General features: G+C 45.5%; 1 long non-coding RNA gene across 2 annotated transcripts in view; it reads left to right on the top strand.

The window, feature by feature from the left end:
- LOC103351789 (uncharacterized) overlaps positions 1-15,474 on the top strand; it is a 112,864-nt gene extending 97,390 nt beyond the window's left edge. For both annotated transcript variants that reach the window (XR_011385625.1, XR_011385624.1), the window contains one exon: positions 10,669-15,474. This is a non-coding gene — a long non-coding RNA (uncharacterized lncRNA). The remainder of the gene's footprint in view (positions 1-10,668) is intronic.
- The last annotated feature ends 232 nt before the right edge of the window (positions 15,475-15,706 follow it).

Consider the following 15,706-nt stretch of genomic DNA (forward strand, 5'->3'; position numbering starts at 1 on the left):
TCATGGAGAGATGAACACACACACACACACACACACACACAGAGGATGAACACACACACAATACCACATCTGCTGGTTAACTCTTCAAATGCCTGTAGTAGCTGTGACCAGGCCTGGATAAAGCTGGGTGCTGGGAACATAGTCCAGGTCTCCCACATGGGGGGTAAAACTTTGAGCCATCACTGCTGCCTCCCAGGGTCTACACTGATGCAAAGCTGGATTCAGAAGCAGATCTGAGAATCGAACCTTGGCATTCTGATATGGGACCTGAGCATCTTAACTGCTAGGCCAAATGCCTATCCCAGATGGTTATTTTTTTAAGTGTAAGTATACCCTAAGGATTGCATAGGATGAACTTATACTAAAAGAATGTTCATTATTTATCTGAAATTCACATTTAAATGGTTGTCCTTTATTTTTCTTTGCTAAATATGGTAACACGATCCCAAACTAAATTTCCATCAAGGGGTGAGTGGAAGAACAAATTGTGATACACACATACACTGGAGATTACACAGGAGGCAAAATGAAGGAAACACAGTGACCCAGAAAAATATGGATGAATCTTAGCAATGTAAAATCTGAAACAAGAATGTGCCAAAAGATTACATACAGTATGATGTTCCTTTTGTCACAGTTGAGAACAACTAAAATAAAATAAGAGAGAATATCTGTATATTTTTAAAGGAGTATACCTATTTGCAATAAAGCTACAGAAAAAGGAAAGTGAACAAGGAATATGTGATTTAAGTTGATAAATTTTTCACACTGGAAGGCAAGGGCATAGGTTGATGAGATGATGAGATGTGGGCTATGATCAAGGGCCTAGCTTTTGTTTTAGATAGTGACTTTGCTACTAGTACTTATAGAGTGTGCATAAATCAATAATGAGAGTATGTCACTAACCAACACAGTAATCCTCCTTATCTGCAGTTTCACTTTCTGTGGTTCCAGTATCCGCAGTCAACCATAGTCTGAAAATATTACTATAGTGAAAAGAAAATTATGATATTTTAAGAGAGAGAAAGTGAGAGAAAGAGAGGGAGAGAGAGCATTCACGTAACTTTTAATGAAATGTATTATTATAATTGTGCTATTTTGCTATTGATTACTGTTTTTAAGCTCTTATTGTGCCTGACTGACAAAGTTTATTCTAGCTATATATGTATAGAAAAAAACAGTATTATAAATAAACTTCAGTACTCCATGCAGTTTTCTGAATTGACTAAGGAACCTTGGAAGGTATTCCCCATGGATAAGAAGGTACTACTACACTTATGAGTATTCCAATAATCTGCATCAGATGCCCCAAAAGAAAACAGAATTAGATTTAAAAAAAAAAAGAAAAGAAAAAAAAACACTAAAGTAGGGATAAACCCGTTACAGAAGCATACAGCATTTGTCTAAGTGGTATGGGAAGAAGTATTGGATTGGCTGGGAAGATACCCCCGAGAAGGCAACGGCTGAAATGGACCTTGAAGGTTGAGTAGAAGTTCACTCGGTAGGGGAGGAAGGTAACAATGAACTGCACAGCTGTGAAGTTCAGGGTGGTCCCAACCAGAACTGGGGAACAGTGGCAGGAACAGAAGCTGGGGAGGTGGAGAGAAGGCCAAGGTGTGGAAGACTGCTGCTCCTCCACACGCAGAGGAGCCGCACCGGACCAGATGCTTGTTGTTCCCTTTTTTACAAGTCCTTTCTATAGTAAAGTAAGAATAAGTAAACAGCAAACTCCCAAAGCAAGAATGAGTAGAGAGAAATGAGAAAGAACGAAGTAACGAACTTCCCCGCGAACTCTCCAACGCACTCTCCAACCAACCCACACCACCATGCCGTCTCTCTCCTCCTATATAGTCCTCTCCACCAATCCGTGCTCTGCTACCCACACACCGAGCGCGCCGCTCTCCTCCAATCAGGAGCGGCTCCTGCAGCTTGTCAAGTTGGTGAGAGGCAGCTGTGTAGAAGCTGTTCGCTCCTCTCCCAGCGCCATATTGTGGGAGAGCAGATGCATAGAATAAGTCTTAATTCCAGTAACAGTATAGTCCGAGTTGCTCCCCACAGAAGACCTTATGTCCCCTGCCAAGGGGTGTGGGACTTTTCACTGGGCTTTATAGTAGGAAACAGAAAAAGGGTTATTGCTATGGTTTGGATGATTGTCCCCTCCAAACTCATGTGGAAGTTTAATCCTCAAAGTTTATGTTGATGGTATAATTCAACTGTGGTATATAGATGTAGGACATCTGGAAAGTGATTAGACTAAATTAGTGTGGAGCTCCCATGATGGAACCCTGGTGATTTTACTAGGAAGGGGAGAGAGACCACAGATATACCTATAGACATGCATGCTCTTATCTCTTGTCGCGTGGTGTTCTGTGCCACCTCAAGACTCTGCCAGTGAGAAAGTCATCACAGATGAGAACCCTGGACCTTGTACTTCCAGAACCATGATCTTTTCCTTATAGTTAGCCTGCCTCAGGCATTTTGTTATAGTAATGAAAAACTGATTAATACAACTTTTCAGGAGGTTGTTACTCTGAGCCCCCAGAAAATTCTAGTACGTAAATGGAGTATGTCTTGGCTTTACACATGCAAACTATTGATAAGGCTTTCACATGTGGTAGGGGTAGAGGAGGTGGCCAGGCAAGGGCTAAAAACCCAGAACCTCATGGGTTTTGTGGATGCTGGATAAAAAACAGGCAAGGTATGGATTATAATTATGGTTTAAAACCATAGCTATAGGATGACTGACAGCTCTGAGAATAGAGATTGTTATTGATTTGGTAGGAATAGGGGGGTGGCAGGAAAGGGTGGGTAATTCTCCAAAGGCAAGTCCAGGAAAAATTAAAAACCATTAATAAAGAAATATGAGTATATTCCCTTGATGGTGCCTCCGGATTTCTCATGCCTTGCCTGCATCAGCTACACCACCCCTACCAGACACAGAGAATTCTTTATCTCAACTCATTCTACTCCATTAGCAAAGTCTACTGCACATCTACTACCACATGTCAGGGAGTATGTTGGGTGTTGCTAATACCAAGATGAATAAATTGTAGCTCGTGTCCTTATTGAGGTTATGGCCAAACTATCAGCAAGTGTCTGAAGTACATTTGAAGAGTACTAGAATAGATACGAGTTACAACAGGAATATAGAACAGGAGGTGACTGGTACCACCTGCAGTAGGAGTGTCAGTGATAAGGTGGCATTTGAGCTGGTAGTTAAACATGAGCGGAAGTTGGACAAGCAGATGAGGGAGGTGTGCAAAGCAAGAGAGAACAGCAAGGTCAAAGGCCTGAAGGGGAGGTTTCCAAGAGGAGGCTGGAGCCAGCTTGGGACAGGCCTTCTAGAGCTGGCAGAAGTGTTTGAACTTTGTTCTGCTCGGCTTGGCTCTTAAGCAGGGTGGAGTCCGGAGCAGGTCTGGGTCTTTGGAACAGGCCAAGGCTCAGGTCCCACAGAGCAGCCAGAAGATAGCGCAGGGCTTCCCATGACTCACTGTGTGCCTACAGAGAGCCAGCAAGGCCTGGGCCAAAAAATGCCTTGGTTATGAGGTTGACCAGTCCCTTCTCTGGGCTGTGTGCGAGGGACATGGGCGTGCAGGGAGGCCAGAAGAGGGAGTGGATTTGGGAAGGGCCATGGTGACAGGAAGGGCGTTTCCATCATCCACCTGCCAAGAGCAATCTGTGACTCAATGGATGGCATGTCAGAGTACCCAGACGACTAGAGCCCCGAGTTATCCTGGCTCTTATCTACTTCTGTAATTCCATGCTGCTTGAGAGGCAGGACGGCAGCCAAGGGGTGAGGTCCGTGGTGCCTGTTCTCAAATATAAATACTGTCTACACCAGCCATAAGCCTATTGGCAGGGGAGCGCCTCTGTGGGAGGCAGATACCATGAGGAGGTTGATAAAGAGCAGAAAAAGCATCTCTCTCTTTTTCTTTTAAGGTTCGCAATTCTCGTACTCCATTAGAGTGACCTCACTTGTGTAAGAATTGAGTGTTTTCTGTCCCGATATTATCAAGGCAACTTCTGTTTAGAGAGCACCCACTTGGCGCTGCTTGCTGGGTTAGACTCGTTTCCTTGTTATCTGATTGATTCTCCTGCACAACCTCGTAGGGTGACCATTTCCCCTATTGGACAAGTGGAGAAGTAAGGCTGAGAGAGTCCAGGTGCATTGATCATCACAGAAAGTCTAAGAAGTAAGGGGGCGTTTCAAAAAAATTCCTGGAAATATGGGCTTAAGAGGGATAAACTCGTTTTGATGTGAAAACACGTTGAAACCCATGCATAGGGTTTTCACACTCTGTGCATTTCCGCGAACTTTTTGAAGACCCCTCACATCCTCTCTATTGCTTGTGATCGGAGCCCTATATGCTTTTCTTTGTTAATGACCAGAATGCTGACAGCAGCCACGCTAGATGAAAAAGCCCTTCCCCCCTCCCACGCTACAAAGTACTTCTCCCCAGCACAATCATTCTGAGAGCCATGTTTAGCTGCAAGGTCTTTGAAAAAACCAGCCACCATGGGAATTGCGTTAGTGAAAGACTGGGGCTGCGATGGCGTTCAACAATGCCTGGTATTCTGTTTGCTTCCACTGATACTTAACAGGCCAGCGGTTAGAAGATGGAAAATAATTATTCAGTCTAGCTGGGAGATTGGGTGATAAAAGGAAACTTTGGGCTGCTGATTAAATTGTTTATTTAAGCACAAGCTCAGATATGTCTTCAGCATAAGGCGCTGTAGGAAAGAGATAGGGATCTGTCCTCGGTGGAGAGACATAGCAGGGGCGGCCGAAATCCCCACCTCTGCTCATTACCACAGCGACTCCTCCGCAGCGCGCTGCGTCTTTGTCCCTGTGTGGCTTTGCATTTTGAAGGCTTTGTGAGGCTGGGATTGGGAAGAAAGGCAAAACAGCAGAGCTTTTTGTCCAAGCTCTGTGTTTCGCAGGACAGGAAGCGGAGGTCAGAAAGATGTTGTGACAGGCCTGGAGAGGGCAGAGAAGGTTCTGGAATCTGATTCCCTTGGCTTCTGGTGCTGTGTGTTCTCTACGTGGTCTCATGCTCATCCAAGGGTTCACCCCCAACCAAGAGCTGTCTTTTTTTTTTTTTTTTTTTTTTTTTTTTTACTGCTCCTGGCTCTTTTCTGCAATCTATCCTGTGCCTGTTTTGGCAAATAAAGTTTTATTGGAACATAGTCACCTTCATCCATTTATGTGTTGACTGGCGCTGCTTCCACACCATAATGGCAGAGTTGAAGAGCTGCAACAAAGACTGTACAACCGACACAGCCTAATATATTTGATATCTAGCCCTACCAGAAAAAAAATAAAAAAAAAAGCTTGCTAGCTCCTGCCCTAGACAAAGATATTACAGACTTAATTCTAATTCAGGTCACTCCCGTTCCCAGGAGGTCCAAATGGAACTTTGGTGCCAGCAGAGTGGTGGCAACTATGACTCATGTTGACACGGAACCACTAGGAACACGAGAACTTGGCAAGAATACTGATTCAATAACTACATTAGCACTGAGTTTCGAAACGTGAATTTCTGATCTTTTGAAGATTAAAGAACCTTGAATTCAGTTCATCTCTCACTGCCCCACTCTAAGCTCCACAGCCCAGGCCCTCACAGCCACGCCAGCCCCTCCAGCTGCCCTGTCTCTGCACCCTGGGGACTCCTGGCTAGGGTCTGAACGACCTTACTCCAGGTGGGACACCCTCTTGCTCCAGTCATACATCTATATCTCAGGGGGAAAGTCCAGAGGGTGGGATCCCAGGACTGAATGCTCATTCAGGGTTGCATCACTTCCGTCCCCCAGTGAATGGAAATCCTTTCTTTCAAGAAGTACCCTGAACGAAGGCATTCCCTCTGACGGTTTCCTTTCCTTCCTTTCTTTGCATTTCGCACATACTGACACGGGATCCTGTAACCGGACTTGGAGTGTGTTGCTGTTCTCTTATGCTCCTGGGATTTCAGAGATGTGCAAGTGCCACCTCTCTTCCACCACCAGAAAACCGAGGCCCACGATCAGGCTCTGTCTCACAGCCACATTCTTTTCTTTTTTTTTTAATCTTTTTTTTAACTTTTATTTAATAAATATAAATTTACATTCTTTTCACTTTCCACGTCTTCTTTGTCATAAATGAGAGTCTTTCTCTTACTTGCTATACATTTTCATTTTCTCCCATTTGCTTTTCTGCTTTTACATCTCATTGTCTTCCTCGTGTAGGCTCGGGCTTTTCCTCTTTTCTCTCTCTAGGGTACCAAAGAGCAGAATCTGCAAAGGGTGTGTGTTCTGCAGAAAGTTCTACACATCATTTGCTCAGAAATATTGTCATTAGGCTGTGCTTCCGTTTCTGTAATCATCTGGCAGGTGAACAGCTAGAGACAATGTTTGGGCCCAGATGCTTTATTGAACTGGGGGCAGCCTAAAACTCTTCTGGCAACCTCATTTCTACTTTTCAGTAGAAATGGGGCCTTTGCCACTTGCTACCACCACCTCACTAGCTGACGGAGGTCAGGCCAGCAGCATGCTAGCTGTAAGGTTTCCCTCCTAGGAGGACAGCTGATAATGTCTATCTCCTACTGACCTAGTTCAGGCATGGTGCTTCTCAGAGGATTAAGGCTATGACGCTGGAGTGATTCCAGATGTGGAGACTCCCAGTGTTGCAACAGCATCTGGGCTGTCTTGGCACCTCAGTACGCAAGACAGGTTGACCTGGCACAAGGTGCTGTCCTTCTCGCTGGCTTGCCAAGGAGACAGGAAAAAAAAAAAAAAAAACCTGCCCCTGTTAGGGGGACACGTGCAACAGGTTCCTTCAGGCCAACTCCAGGTGTTGCAAGTGAGGAAATAGATCCGAGGGCGGAGTCGCTGCGGTGGTTCTCTACGACAGTAACCGAGCTGAAAACCACATTCTGCACTGTTCTCTTCCTTTCCCCCTTTCTGATTGGGTCAGAAATCTGAGTGTGATTTGAAAATGGAAGGGGATGAATAGCTATTCCTAAGCTCTGACAGTCAAGAGGAGCTCTAGTGGGTGCTGTGGTGACCAATCTGTGAGCTTGCTTTGTGTTTTGTTGGTGTGTGTATAGTTTCACGGTGGTGGAGGGGGCTGGGGAGGAACAGCCTAGCCTGCAGGTTGCCTGCATCTGTGAAGTTGAAGATGGTTAGAAACACATATTTCCTGCCTGTCCAGGTGGGCTCTAGTTTGTGCTGCTTCTCCCGCATTTCATGTCCACCTCTTCTTCCCGGTTGCTAACCTTTCTGTCTTATGTCTCAAGACTTGGACCAAGAGATGGGCACAGACTGCATACACAGCTCCCACAACTGTGGTGGTGGTCGTAGGGTGGTGGTGGGGTGGGTCATAAAGCGCTCGTTCTGCAGCCTTGTAGTGCTTTCTGCTTCTCTGAGCAAACCCCAGCCCAACTGGTCACACAGCCTTGCCGCAGAGCCCAGGTCCCTCCGCGACCACAGGCTTCCTACCTCTGGTGTCACCTTTCCTTAGAGGCTCTATCTACATGGCTCAATGTTTCAGCGTTGAAAAATGCTGAAAGGCCAATGGGGGAGGTTCTGGCCGAGGAAATCTTCAGGGTACTTAGGCAAGAACTCATCAGCAGAGCGCCCCGCTCAGCCTCCAAGCCCCAGCTCCCATTCTACGGGGTAGATGCAGCTTGCATTGCTCTTTGAGCCAGGGCATTTGAGCACATAGGCACGACAATACGAACAAAAATCAGTCCTCTGAGCTTGCGCAAAAGATTATGAACAAAATCAGATGTGTCCACAATGTAGTTCATTCTCTCCAGAAGCTTCGGCACTTTCTTGTTTATTTGTTTATTTATTTACTTACTTACTTGAAAGGCAGAGTTACAGAGAGGGAGACGCAGAGTCAGAGAGAGAGAGAGAGAGAGAGAGAGAGAGAGAGGTTTTCCATCTGCTGGTTCACTCCCCAGATGGCCGCAACAGCTGGAGCTGGGCCGATTTGAAATCAGGAGCCAGGAGCTTCCTCCAGGTCTCCCATGCGGGTGCAGGGGTCCAAGGACTTGGGCCATCCTTCACTGCCTTCCCAGGCCATAGCAGAGAGCTGGGTCGTAAGTGGAGCAGCCGGGACTGGAACCAGTGCCCATATAGGATGCCAGCACTGCAGGCAGCGGCTTTACCCACTACGCCATAGCACCAGCCCCAGTTTCTGCACTTTCTACACGGGAAAAGGTGGCTGGAGAAGAACATGCAAACTTTGAGTGAGTCACTGTGCATGGTGGGGTGGGGGAATAAAGAAGGGAGTCCCCTGTGCTGTGAAGCTAAGATGCCTACAGTCCCCAGGTGCAGCACTGGGAGCGCTGCTAGGATGATGCAGGCAGGAGCCCTCTGGAAGACTCCATGGTCTTAGGTCCCCAGCACTTCCCAGTGAGTGGGGAGAATTCAGCAGCTCCCAGTCTTCTTGTGGCCTTCCACCCCACCGTTGTTACTTGAAGTCTGAAGCTTGACTAGTCCTTAGAACTGCTGGCATTCAAAAGCAGGTCATCCAGGGAGTCATTGGGGTTGGGGGCATTACCCTTAATTGCTTAATAATTAAACGGGTCCATATCAGAGACTAGATGTTAGTTAATGGAAAACCAGGGAGTCCCACATCCTTGGAAGCAGATAATGAGATGCTAGCCCAGCAGAGCAGGTTGATACAACGCTGTGTGGTTCTCTACTGTACTCGGGACCTACATAAACACCCTCTGTCTCTCTGTTGCAGCTCCACTGGCTCGCATGGTGCATTTTGGCTCTGCCACTGTGTCACCTACCTCAGGGCATATGCACTCACTGAGTCCTTTTAGTATCAGAGGGCCCCGTGGTAGGGCTCGGGCTCATGGCTTCATGTCTTTGCTCATGTTTGCAGCAAGGAGGCCTCAAGCAAGTGCCTCTCTCTGCTCACCGGCCTGATCCTTACAGCGGCTTCTAATTCGAAATCTTCTCATATTCGAATTCTTCCCCGTGTCAGGGTGGGGAAGCTGGCGCGAAGGGCCAGGCTGATGTTGTTCGTTTGCTGTGCAGTGTTCATTTCAACTTGGACATCTTATTTCTGAGAGATGCGAGAAAGGCGTTGGAGAAGCTGTCCACAGCAGCTTCTCCAAAAACGGCACGGGATTTCAGGGTCTGGTTTCCTTCCCCGGCTTCAGGTAAGCTTGTTTATAAAAAGGAAACATTGGCGCCGCTCAGCAGATTTGAGAGACCTGGTGGGAACTGCTGGTTATTTGTCTTTTGATCACGAAGCCCAGCATTTGGCTCCAAGGCTGAAGGTCTCCAGGCCCCTTTATCTCCTCCCCCAGAGACGATAATCCCTCCTCTGACATTCCTGTGGCGCCTGGGGTGGCTGGGGAGCTGGGGGAGGGGGCTGAGCTGGCAGGTGCACGCCCACTCGGCAGCCTCCTCCTAGTATATGTCCTTAATGTGACCTCCCACTGGGGACCCCGCTGCCTTGAGAGCTCAGGTCGGGAGCCTAACCTCTCCTTCCCCCTTTGTCCTGCAAACAACCAAGAGGAAGGGAAAACAAAGCCAGCCACCCTCCCCCAAACCCCAGGCAAGGTTTATTTTGAGGAGCGAACCTTTTGTGTTGGAAGCCGCATCTTATCACTTGCCTTTTATGGAATCTGAGAGGCGACAGGAGGTGAAGGGTCGTGGCGTGCAATTCGCTCATTTTGTAGCCGAGGACACGGTGGTCCACAGGGGTTCTGGGGCCTGCCCGAATCACACAGCTTCTCCATAAAGGTTGCTGGGCCAGTCCCCCTAGGTTGTGTGACATCCCCCCCAGGCAGTTTGCAGGGCACCCCACAGCCCCGTGCAATGGGAGCTGCCCGACTGGCCTTAAACCCCAGCGAGCAGAGACAATTTTCTTTGCATCAGCATGCATACCACGCAGCGTTCCCCACAGGGGAACATATTGAGAAAATGAAATTCAAATCACCCCTCCGGTACGCTTCGCGCTCCCTTTCCTGATAACACACAGGGAGAAGTTGATTCTGTAGGTGCACAGGTGGACTGCTGTTTCTAGGGCCGGGCTGTGCGGCTTCCAGGAAGGCCACCCAGGTCTCTCTCCTGTCCCCAGGTGCTCTGGACCGGAGCTGCGGAGAACAGCCTGGGGGTCAAGCACCCCAGGACTTGGATCCTGGCCCCAAGGTTTACTTCCCCAAGAAACTCAGCAGCCCTTTAGGGTCTCTGGCTGCGTCCACATCCTACCCCTCCCTTGGCGCAAGACTGAACGGACCCCTGGGTGTTCCGTGACCTCGAGGGATCCTGAACCAATTTTGAACTTGCTTCCTCAAGTCACTCAGCTTCACAGTCCATTACACTAAGTCTCTCTTTTAAAATACAAAGAAAAAGTCCTTCGCTTGGTGAAACCATTTTACTCACGCAGAAAAAAAAAAAAAAACGTAAAGGTAAAAGATGAAACTCCAAGAGCAAACCTTTGTGTTCTCTGGGTCTCTTGGAAACAGAGGGCGGGCCGAGCGTGTGAGCAGGAGCAGCGGCTGCTCGTGCAGAGACGGGGAGAGACGGCTCTCCCCTTCCACACGAACTGGCTTCATTATATTTTCAGGCGAGCGAGTCATGGGTTCCTGGTGCGCGGTGCTGTCTTTTTCAATTAATGCTTTTCACAGAAGTTCAGGTTTTAAACATCTCCCCCTCTCTTCCCAGGTCTGTTACATTTCCCAGAATGGTTCCCAGCGCTGGAGATAATTCCTTTTCGGAGAACCTACATTTCTCACCTGCTGATTGCAATTAGCCACTGCCAGCTGGGGCCTGGTGTGCAGCTGAAAAGCTAACAAGAAGTGGAGACCACGCGGAACCCAGATAGGGCACAGGATGTGCATAAATAAAGAATGGTGCCCGCCCGTGTTTATGAGCCGCCCCTGTGAATTCCAGGTTGCCCAGCCCTCCGCACGGCCCTCCCTCTTCTGCCTCTGTGCCGCCTCTGGTTTTGCAGCCTACACTTAACATCACAGTCACGAATTTACCACTAAGTACATTTTGTTAGGCAATAAACAGCCTTGAAAGAAAAATGAAATCAGACGAGGACTTGTGTTGCAAGAATGCTTGTGAGCAGTGGTGGGTTCAGGCAGTCTAGAGCTAAACTTGACCAAGAGAGGGCTGCCTCAGTTTATGGACAAAGACATTGAACCTCAGAAAGTGGTGGGGGGAGCATGGCTTGTTGGCTTATCCAAAGTCTTAGAAGAAGCCCCAGGAGGTCAAGTCCATGTGCACACTGATCCCCAGTTTAGGGCTTAAATCGCTGAAGCGCCTTGCCTTTCAGCATTGAGGCTGGAGAGTTTGGGAGGACAGCACCAAGGAGATTGCGGAAGGTTAGCAGAGGGTCAGTCTCTACCGGGCTCTGTGGGCTCCCCACCTGCCGCAACACTTCCTTCGCATCCCATCGCTCAGCTCTGGCTCCCGCAGCCAGCCTTCCTGCCCTAGGTGTTTTCATCCAGGCTTCCTACTCCTGTCTCCCTGGCCCACAGCTGCTGATGCCCCCCAGAGCGAGTGCGCTCAGCCATCAGGGTTGTCCTAGGGTCGTTCTGCAGCCAAAGGTAGGGAACGGACATCTGATAGGGGGAAGGGAGCAGCTGTCTCAGGAGCTTTCCTGCTTCTGCTTGGTGGGATTGAGCAGCACCCTTCCCCGGCTGCCCCACTCCCAGGATCCAGTCCTCTCTGCCTCACTCACCTTTCACCAGGACAGGCCTCACATGACTCCGGGTCAGGAAGTCCCATAGGCTGCCAGACAGCAAGCGCTAATGAAAAGAACTTGGACTTTGGGCTGGGACTCCAGCTGAGCTGTGTCGTAGACGCGCCCCTTAGCCTGCTTCTTCTTGCAGCCCACGGAGACTCAGAATACAACGCTTAGGATTGGGATTTCTGACAGGGCACATGAAAGAGGCTTTGGTAGAATAGGGTCTCTATAAGATTCTTGTTTTTCTTCCTTCCAATACTAACTCTCCATTTTATGGATGAGGAAAACCGAGGCCAAAGCAAGTAAAGTTGCTCTCTCAACGTTCTTTCAGCACCTCCAGTCAATTACTTTATCTTCGCTGAGGCGCTCAGGGAAGAAATCGAGATGAGCTTTGCTACCCATGCTCCAAAGACAAGGACTTCCACATGCTGGTAATATTTGTGAACAAAGGGGCTGGAGGGCGGAAGTGGGGAGAAAGCTCTGGTTTGCAGGCTTTCTGATTTTGATTTCGAGGTAATTTTAATTTCGACTCATACGCAGTTATAGAAGCAATATAGAGATCTCTCTTCACCCGCTTTCTTGCAATGGTACTGTCATGCAAAACTGCAGTACAATATGACAACCAGCATATTGACATGATATAAACCACCGACTTTCATATATTCCCAGTTTTGCTTGTACCCATTTGAGTGTGTGTATGTGTGTATGTCTGTTTATTTCTAGGCAATTTTATCACATCCTTATGTTTCTGTGGCCGCCACTACAGTCGAGATACAGAACTTTTTATCACCACAAAGATCCTCTGTTGTCACTGCCACCTCCCCCTTCTCTACCTTGTCCTGTCTTTAACCTTTTACAACCTCTAATCTGTCCTCCATTTCTCAATTTTGTCATCTCAAAATGTTACATAAATGGAATCTAACAACTTATAACCTTTTGACCTCGCATTATGTCCCCCAGCATAATTCTCCCAAATTCAATTCAAGTTATTGTGTGTATCGGTACTTTATTCCTTTTTGTTTTTGCACAATATTCCATGCTATGGGTGTATTGCAATTTGTTTAACCCATTCTCCTGTTGAAGAATATCTGGGTTGCTTACAGAATTGGATTATTATGTATAAAGCTTCTACAAAAGTTCATTTACAGGATTTTGTGTGAATGTAAATTCCCATTTCTTTGGAAACTTTGCGCCCTTCCTAAGCATGCAGTTGCTGAGTTGCACGGCAGCTGCATGTTCACACGGTTGTTCTCCTGATTGGCTGTACCACCCCACAGCCCCATGTGAGTAATCCAGTAATGCATACTCATCAGCATGTGGTGTTCCTGCTAGTCTTTATTTTAGCCATCCCGATAGGCGCAGAATGGTAGTTCTTGATGGTTTCAGTTTGCATTTCCCTCATGGCTAATGTTGCTGAACATCTTCTCATGTGTTTTTTTTTTTTTTTATCATCTTTTTGTGAAATGTCTCTTCATGTGTTTCGCTCACTTTCTAATTGGACTATCTGTTTTTATTGTTGAGTTTTGAGAGTTCTCTATGTATTCTAGATACTAGTCCTCTGAGTCAAATATGTGGTTTGCAAACATTTCGTTCCAGTCTGTAGCTTGTCTTTTCCGCTTCCTAACAGGGTGTTACACAGAGCAAAATCTGGTCATTTGGATGAGGTTCAATTTACCAGTTTTTTTTTTTTTTCATTTTATTGGTTGTATTTTTGTGGGAAGTCTAAGAAGTCTTTGTCTATATCACAAAGACTTTTTCACCCGTTTTCATTATAAATGCTTATGCTACAGTTTTATATTTCATATTTAACTCCACGATTCATTTTGAGTTATTTTTTCTATTAGGTATGAGATTTAACAAAAGGTTCTTTTTTAAATTTTTGCCTATGGATGTCTAATTGTTAAAGCATTGTTTGCTGAGAAAGCTATTCTTTTCCCCTTGAATCACTTCTATATCTTAGTCAAAACGGAATGGGGTGTATTTCTGCGGGTCTATTTCTGGGTTTTCTATTCTGTTCAATTGATCTACACATCTATTTCTCTACCAATAACACACTCTTGATTACTGTGGCTAAATAATAAGCTCTAATACAATTGCCTTTCATTTCTTACCATAGAAAATATAACAAAACAATCCTCATAAGGAAAGCAATTAAAGAGGAAGCAATTAAAAACTGTAGGGAAAACATATTATAGAAGTATGCCAGGAAGTTAATTAATAGAAATACTGTTTTTAAAACATTTTTGTGATGTTTTATGGTGTTTTCGACCTTTCAAATTTGTAACTCATTGTGATTTATTTCTCATGCTAAGTAAATGTTCATTTACATACTTTAAAAAAATAATAAGCCTTACTGTTGGGTGGAGTGATTTTTTTTCTGGTTTTACAATTCTTTTTCAAGATTGTCTTGGCTTGGTCAGCATTGTGCCATAGTGGGTTGAGCTGCCACCTGTGACACTGGCATCTCTTGGGCACCAGTTCTAGTTTCAGCCGGTCCACTTCCAATTGAGCTCCCTGTTAATACTCCTGGGAAAGCAGCAGAAGTACTTGAGCCCCTGCCACCCACGTGGGAGACCTGGATGGAGTTTTAGCTCCTGGCCTTGGCCTGACCCAGCCCTGGCCATTGCAGCCATTTGGGGGAGTGAACCAGCAAAATAAATAAATCATTAAAAAAAAAAGATTGTCTTGGCCATTCTAGGGCATATGATTTTCCAGATAAATTTTAGAGGAAGTTTATTTGTGTCTACAAAGAATCTTGCTGGAATTTTGATTGGAATTGTATTAAACCTATATAGCAATTTGGGAAGAACTGACATCTTCGCTAAGTCTTCTAAACCACATATTGAAATATCCATTTATTAGGTTTCTTGATATCTTTTTTCAGCATTTTGTAATTTTTGGCACGCAGATCCTGTAAATGTATTAAGTATATACTTGAGTATTTCTTTTACTATATAGATCTCACAAATATTTTGTTAAGTGCAAACCTGGAATAGTATTTGCAGTCACCTTGAAGTTACTGAAAATTGTATTCTGCTTTTAATTCAGGTTTCCACATATCCACTGTTAACAAATAAAATGTGCTGCTTTTATATCCAGCAACTTTACTGAACTCCCTTCTCAGTTCTAGAAATTTTGTGTATGTGTACACTCAGTGGAATTTTCTGCACAAAATGTCATTTGCAAGCAGAGAGGAAATTTCATTTTTCCTTTTCTGATCATTATCCTTTTTAGTGTCTTTTTCTTGCCCATTGCACTAAAACTTCCTATACTCTGGCAAATACAAGTGGTCAGAATGAACAGCCTTACTTTGTGCCTGATCTTAGGGTGAGAGAAAGAAGTCACTTACCAGTAAATATGATACTAGCTGTAAGTGCCTTAGAAATGCTCTTTGTCATTGTCATTCCTGTTTGCAACTTATTGAGAGTTTTTTCATGAAAGGTGGTGGATTTTCAATTTTTTATTTCTATTGATATAATCAGATGACATCTTTCTTGACTGATGACTGATTTTGAGTGTGGAACAAGTTTTGTATATGTAGAATGAGTATGGCATATAATTATTTGTACACATTACTTGATGAGATTTGGTAATATTTTGTTGAGGATTTTTGTTTCTATGTTCATGAGTTATGTAGACCTGTAGTTTTGTGGCTTTCTACTGTCATTTTATACTTCTGGCGTCACTAAAACGCGGGCCTCATGGAATGAGTTGGGAATTATTGTTTCGTCATCTATTTTCTGGAAGAGATTGAATAAAATTGCTGTTAATTTAAATGTTTTGCAAAATTCTCCAGTAAATTCATCTGGGCCAGTGGGTTTTTTTGGGGGGAGCTTTAAATTACAAATTTAGCTTCTTTAAGGGTTATAGCAGTATTTATGTTAACTGTTTTTTCTTGATTGCTATTTGCCAATTTGTGGGTTTTGAGAAACTACTCCATTTCTCCTACCTTGTCAAATGTAGGAGCATGATGTTGTTATCTTTCCAATGACTTCAGGCTCTGTGGTG

Source organism: Oryctolagus cuniculus, chromosome X (assembly GCF_964237555.1).
Source record: "Oryctolagus cuniculus chromosome X, mOryCun1.1, whole genome shotgun sequence".
In the NCBI taxonomy this organism is placed as follows: Eukaryota; Metazoa; Chordata; class Mammalia; order Lagomorpha; family Leporidae; genus Oryctolagus; species Oryctolagus cuniculus.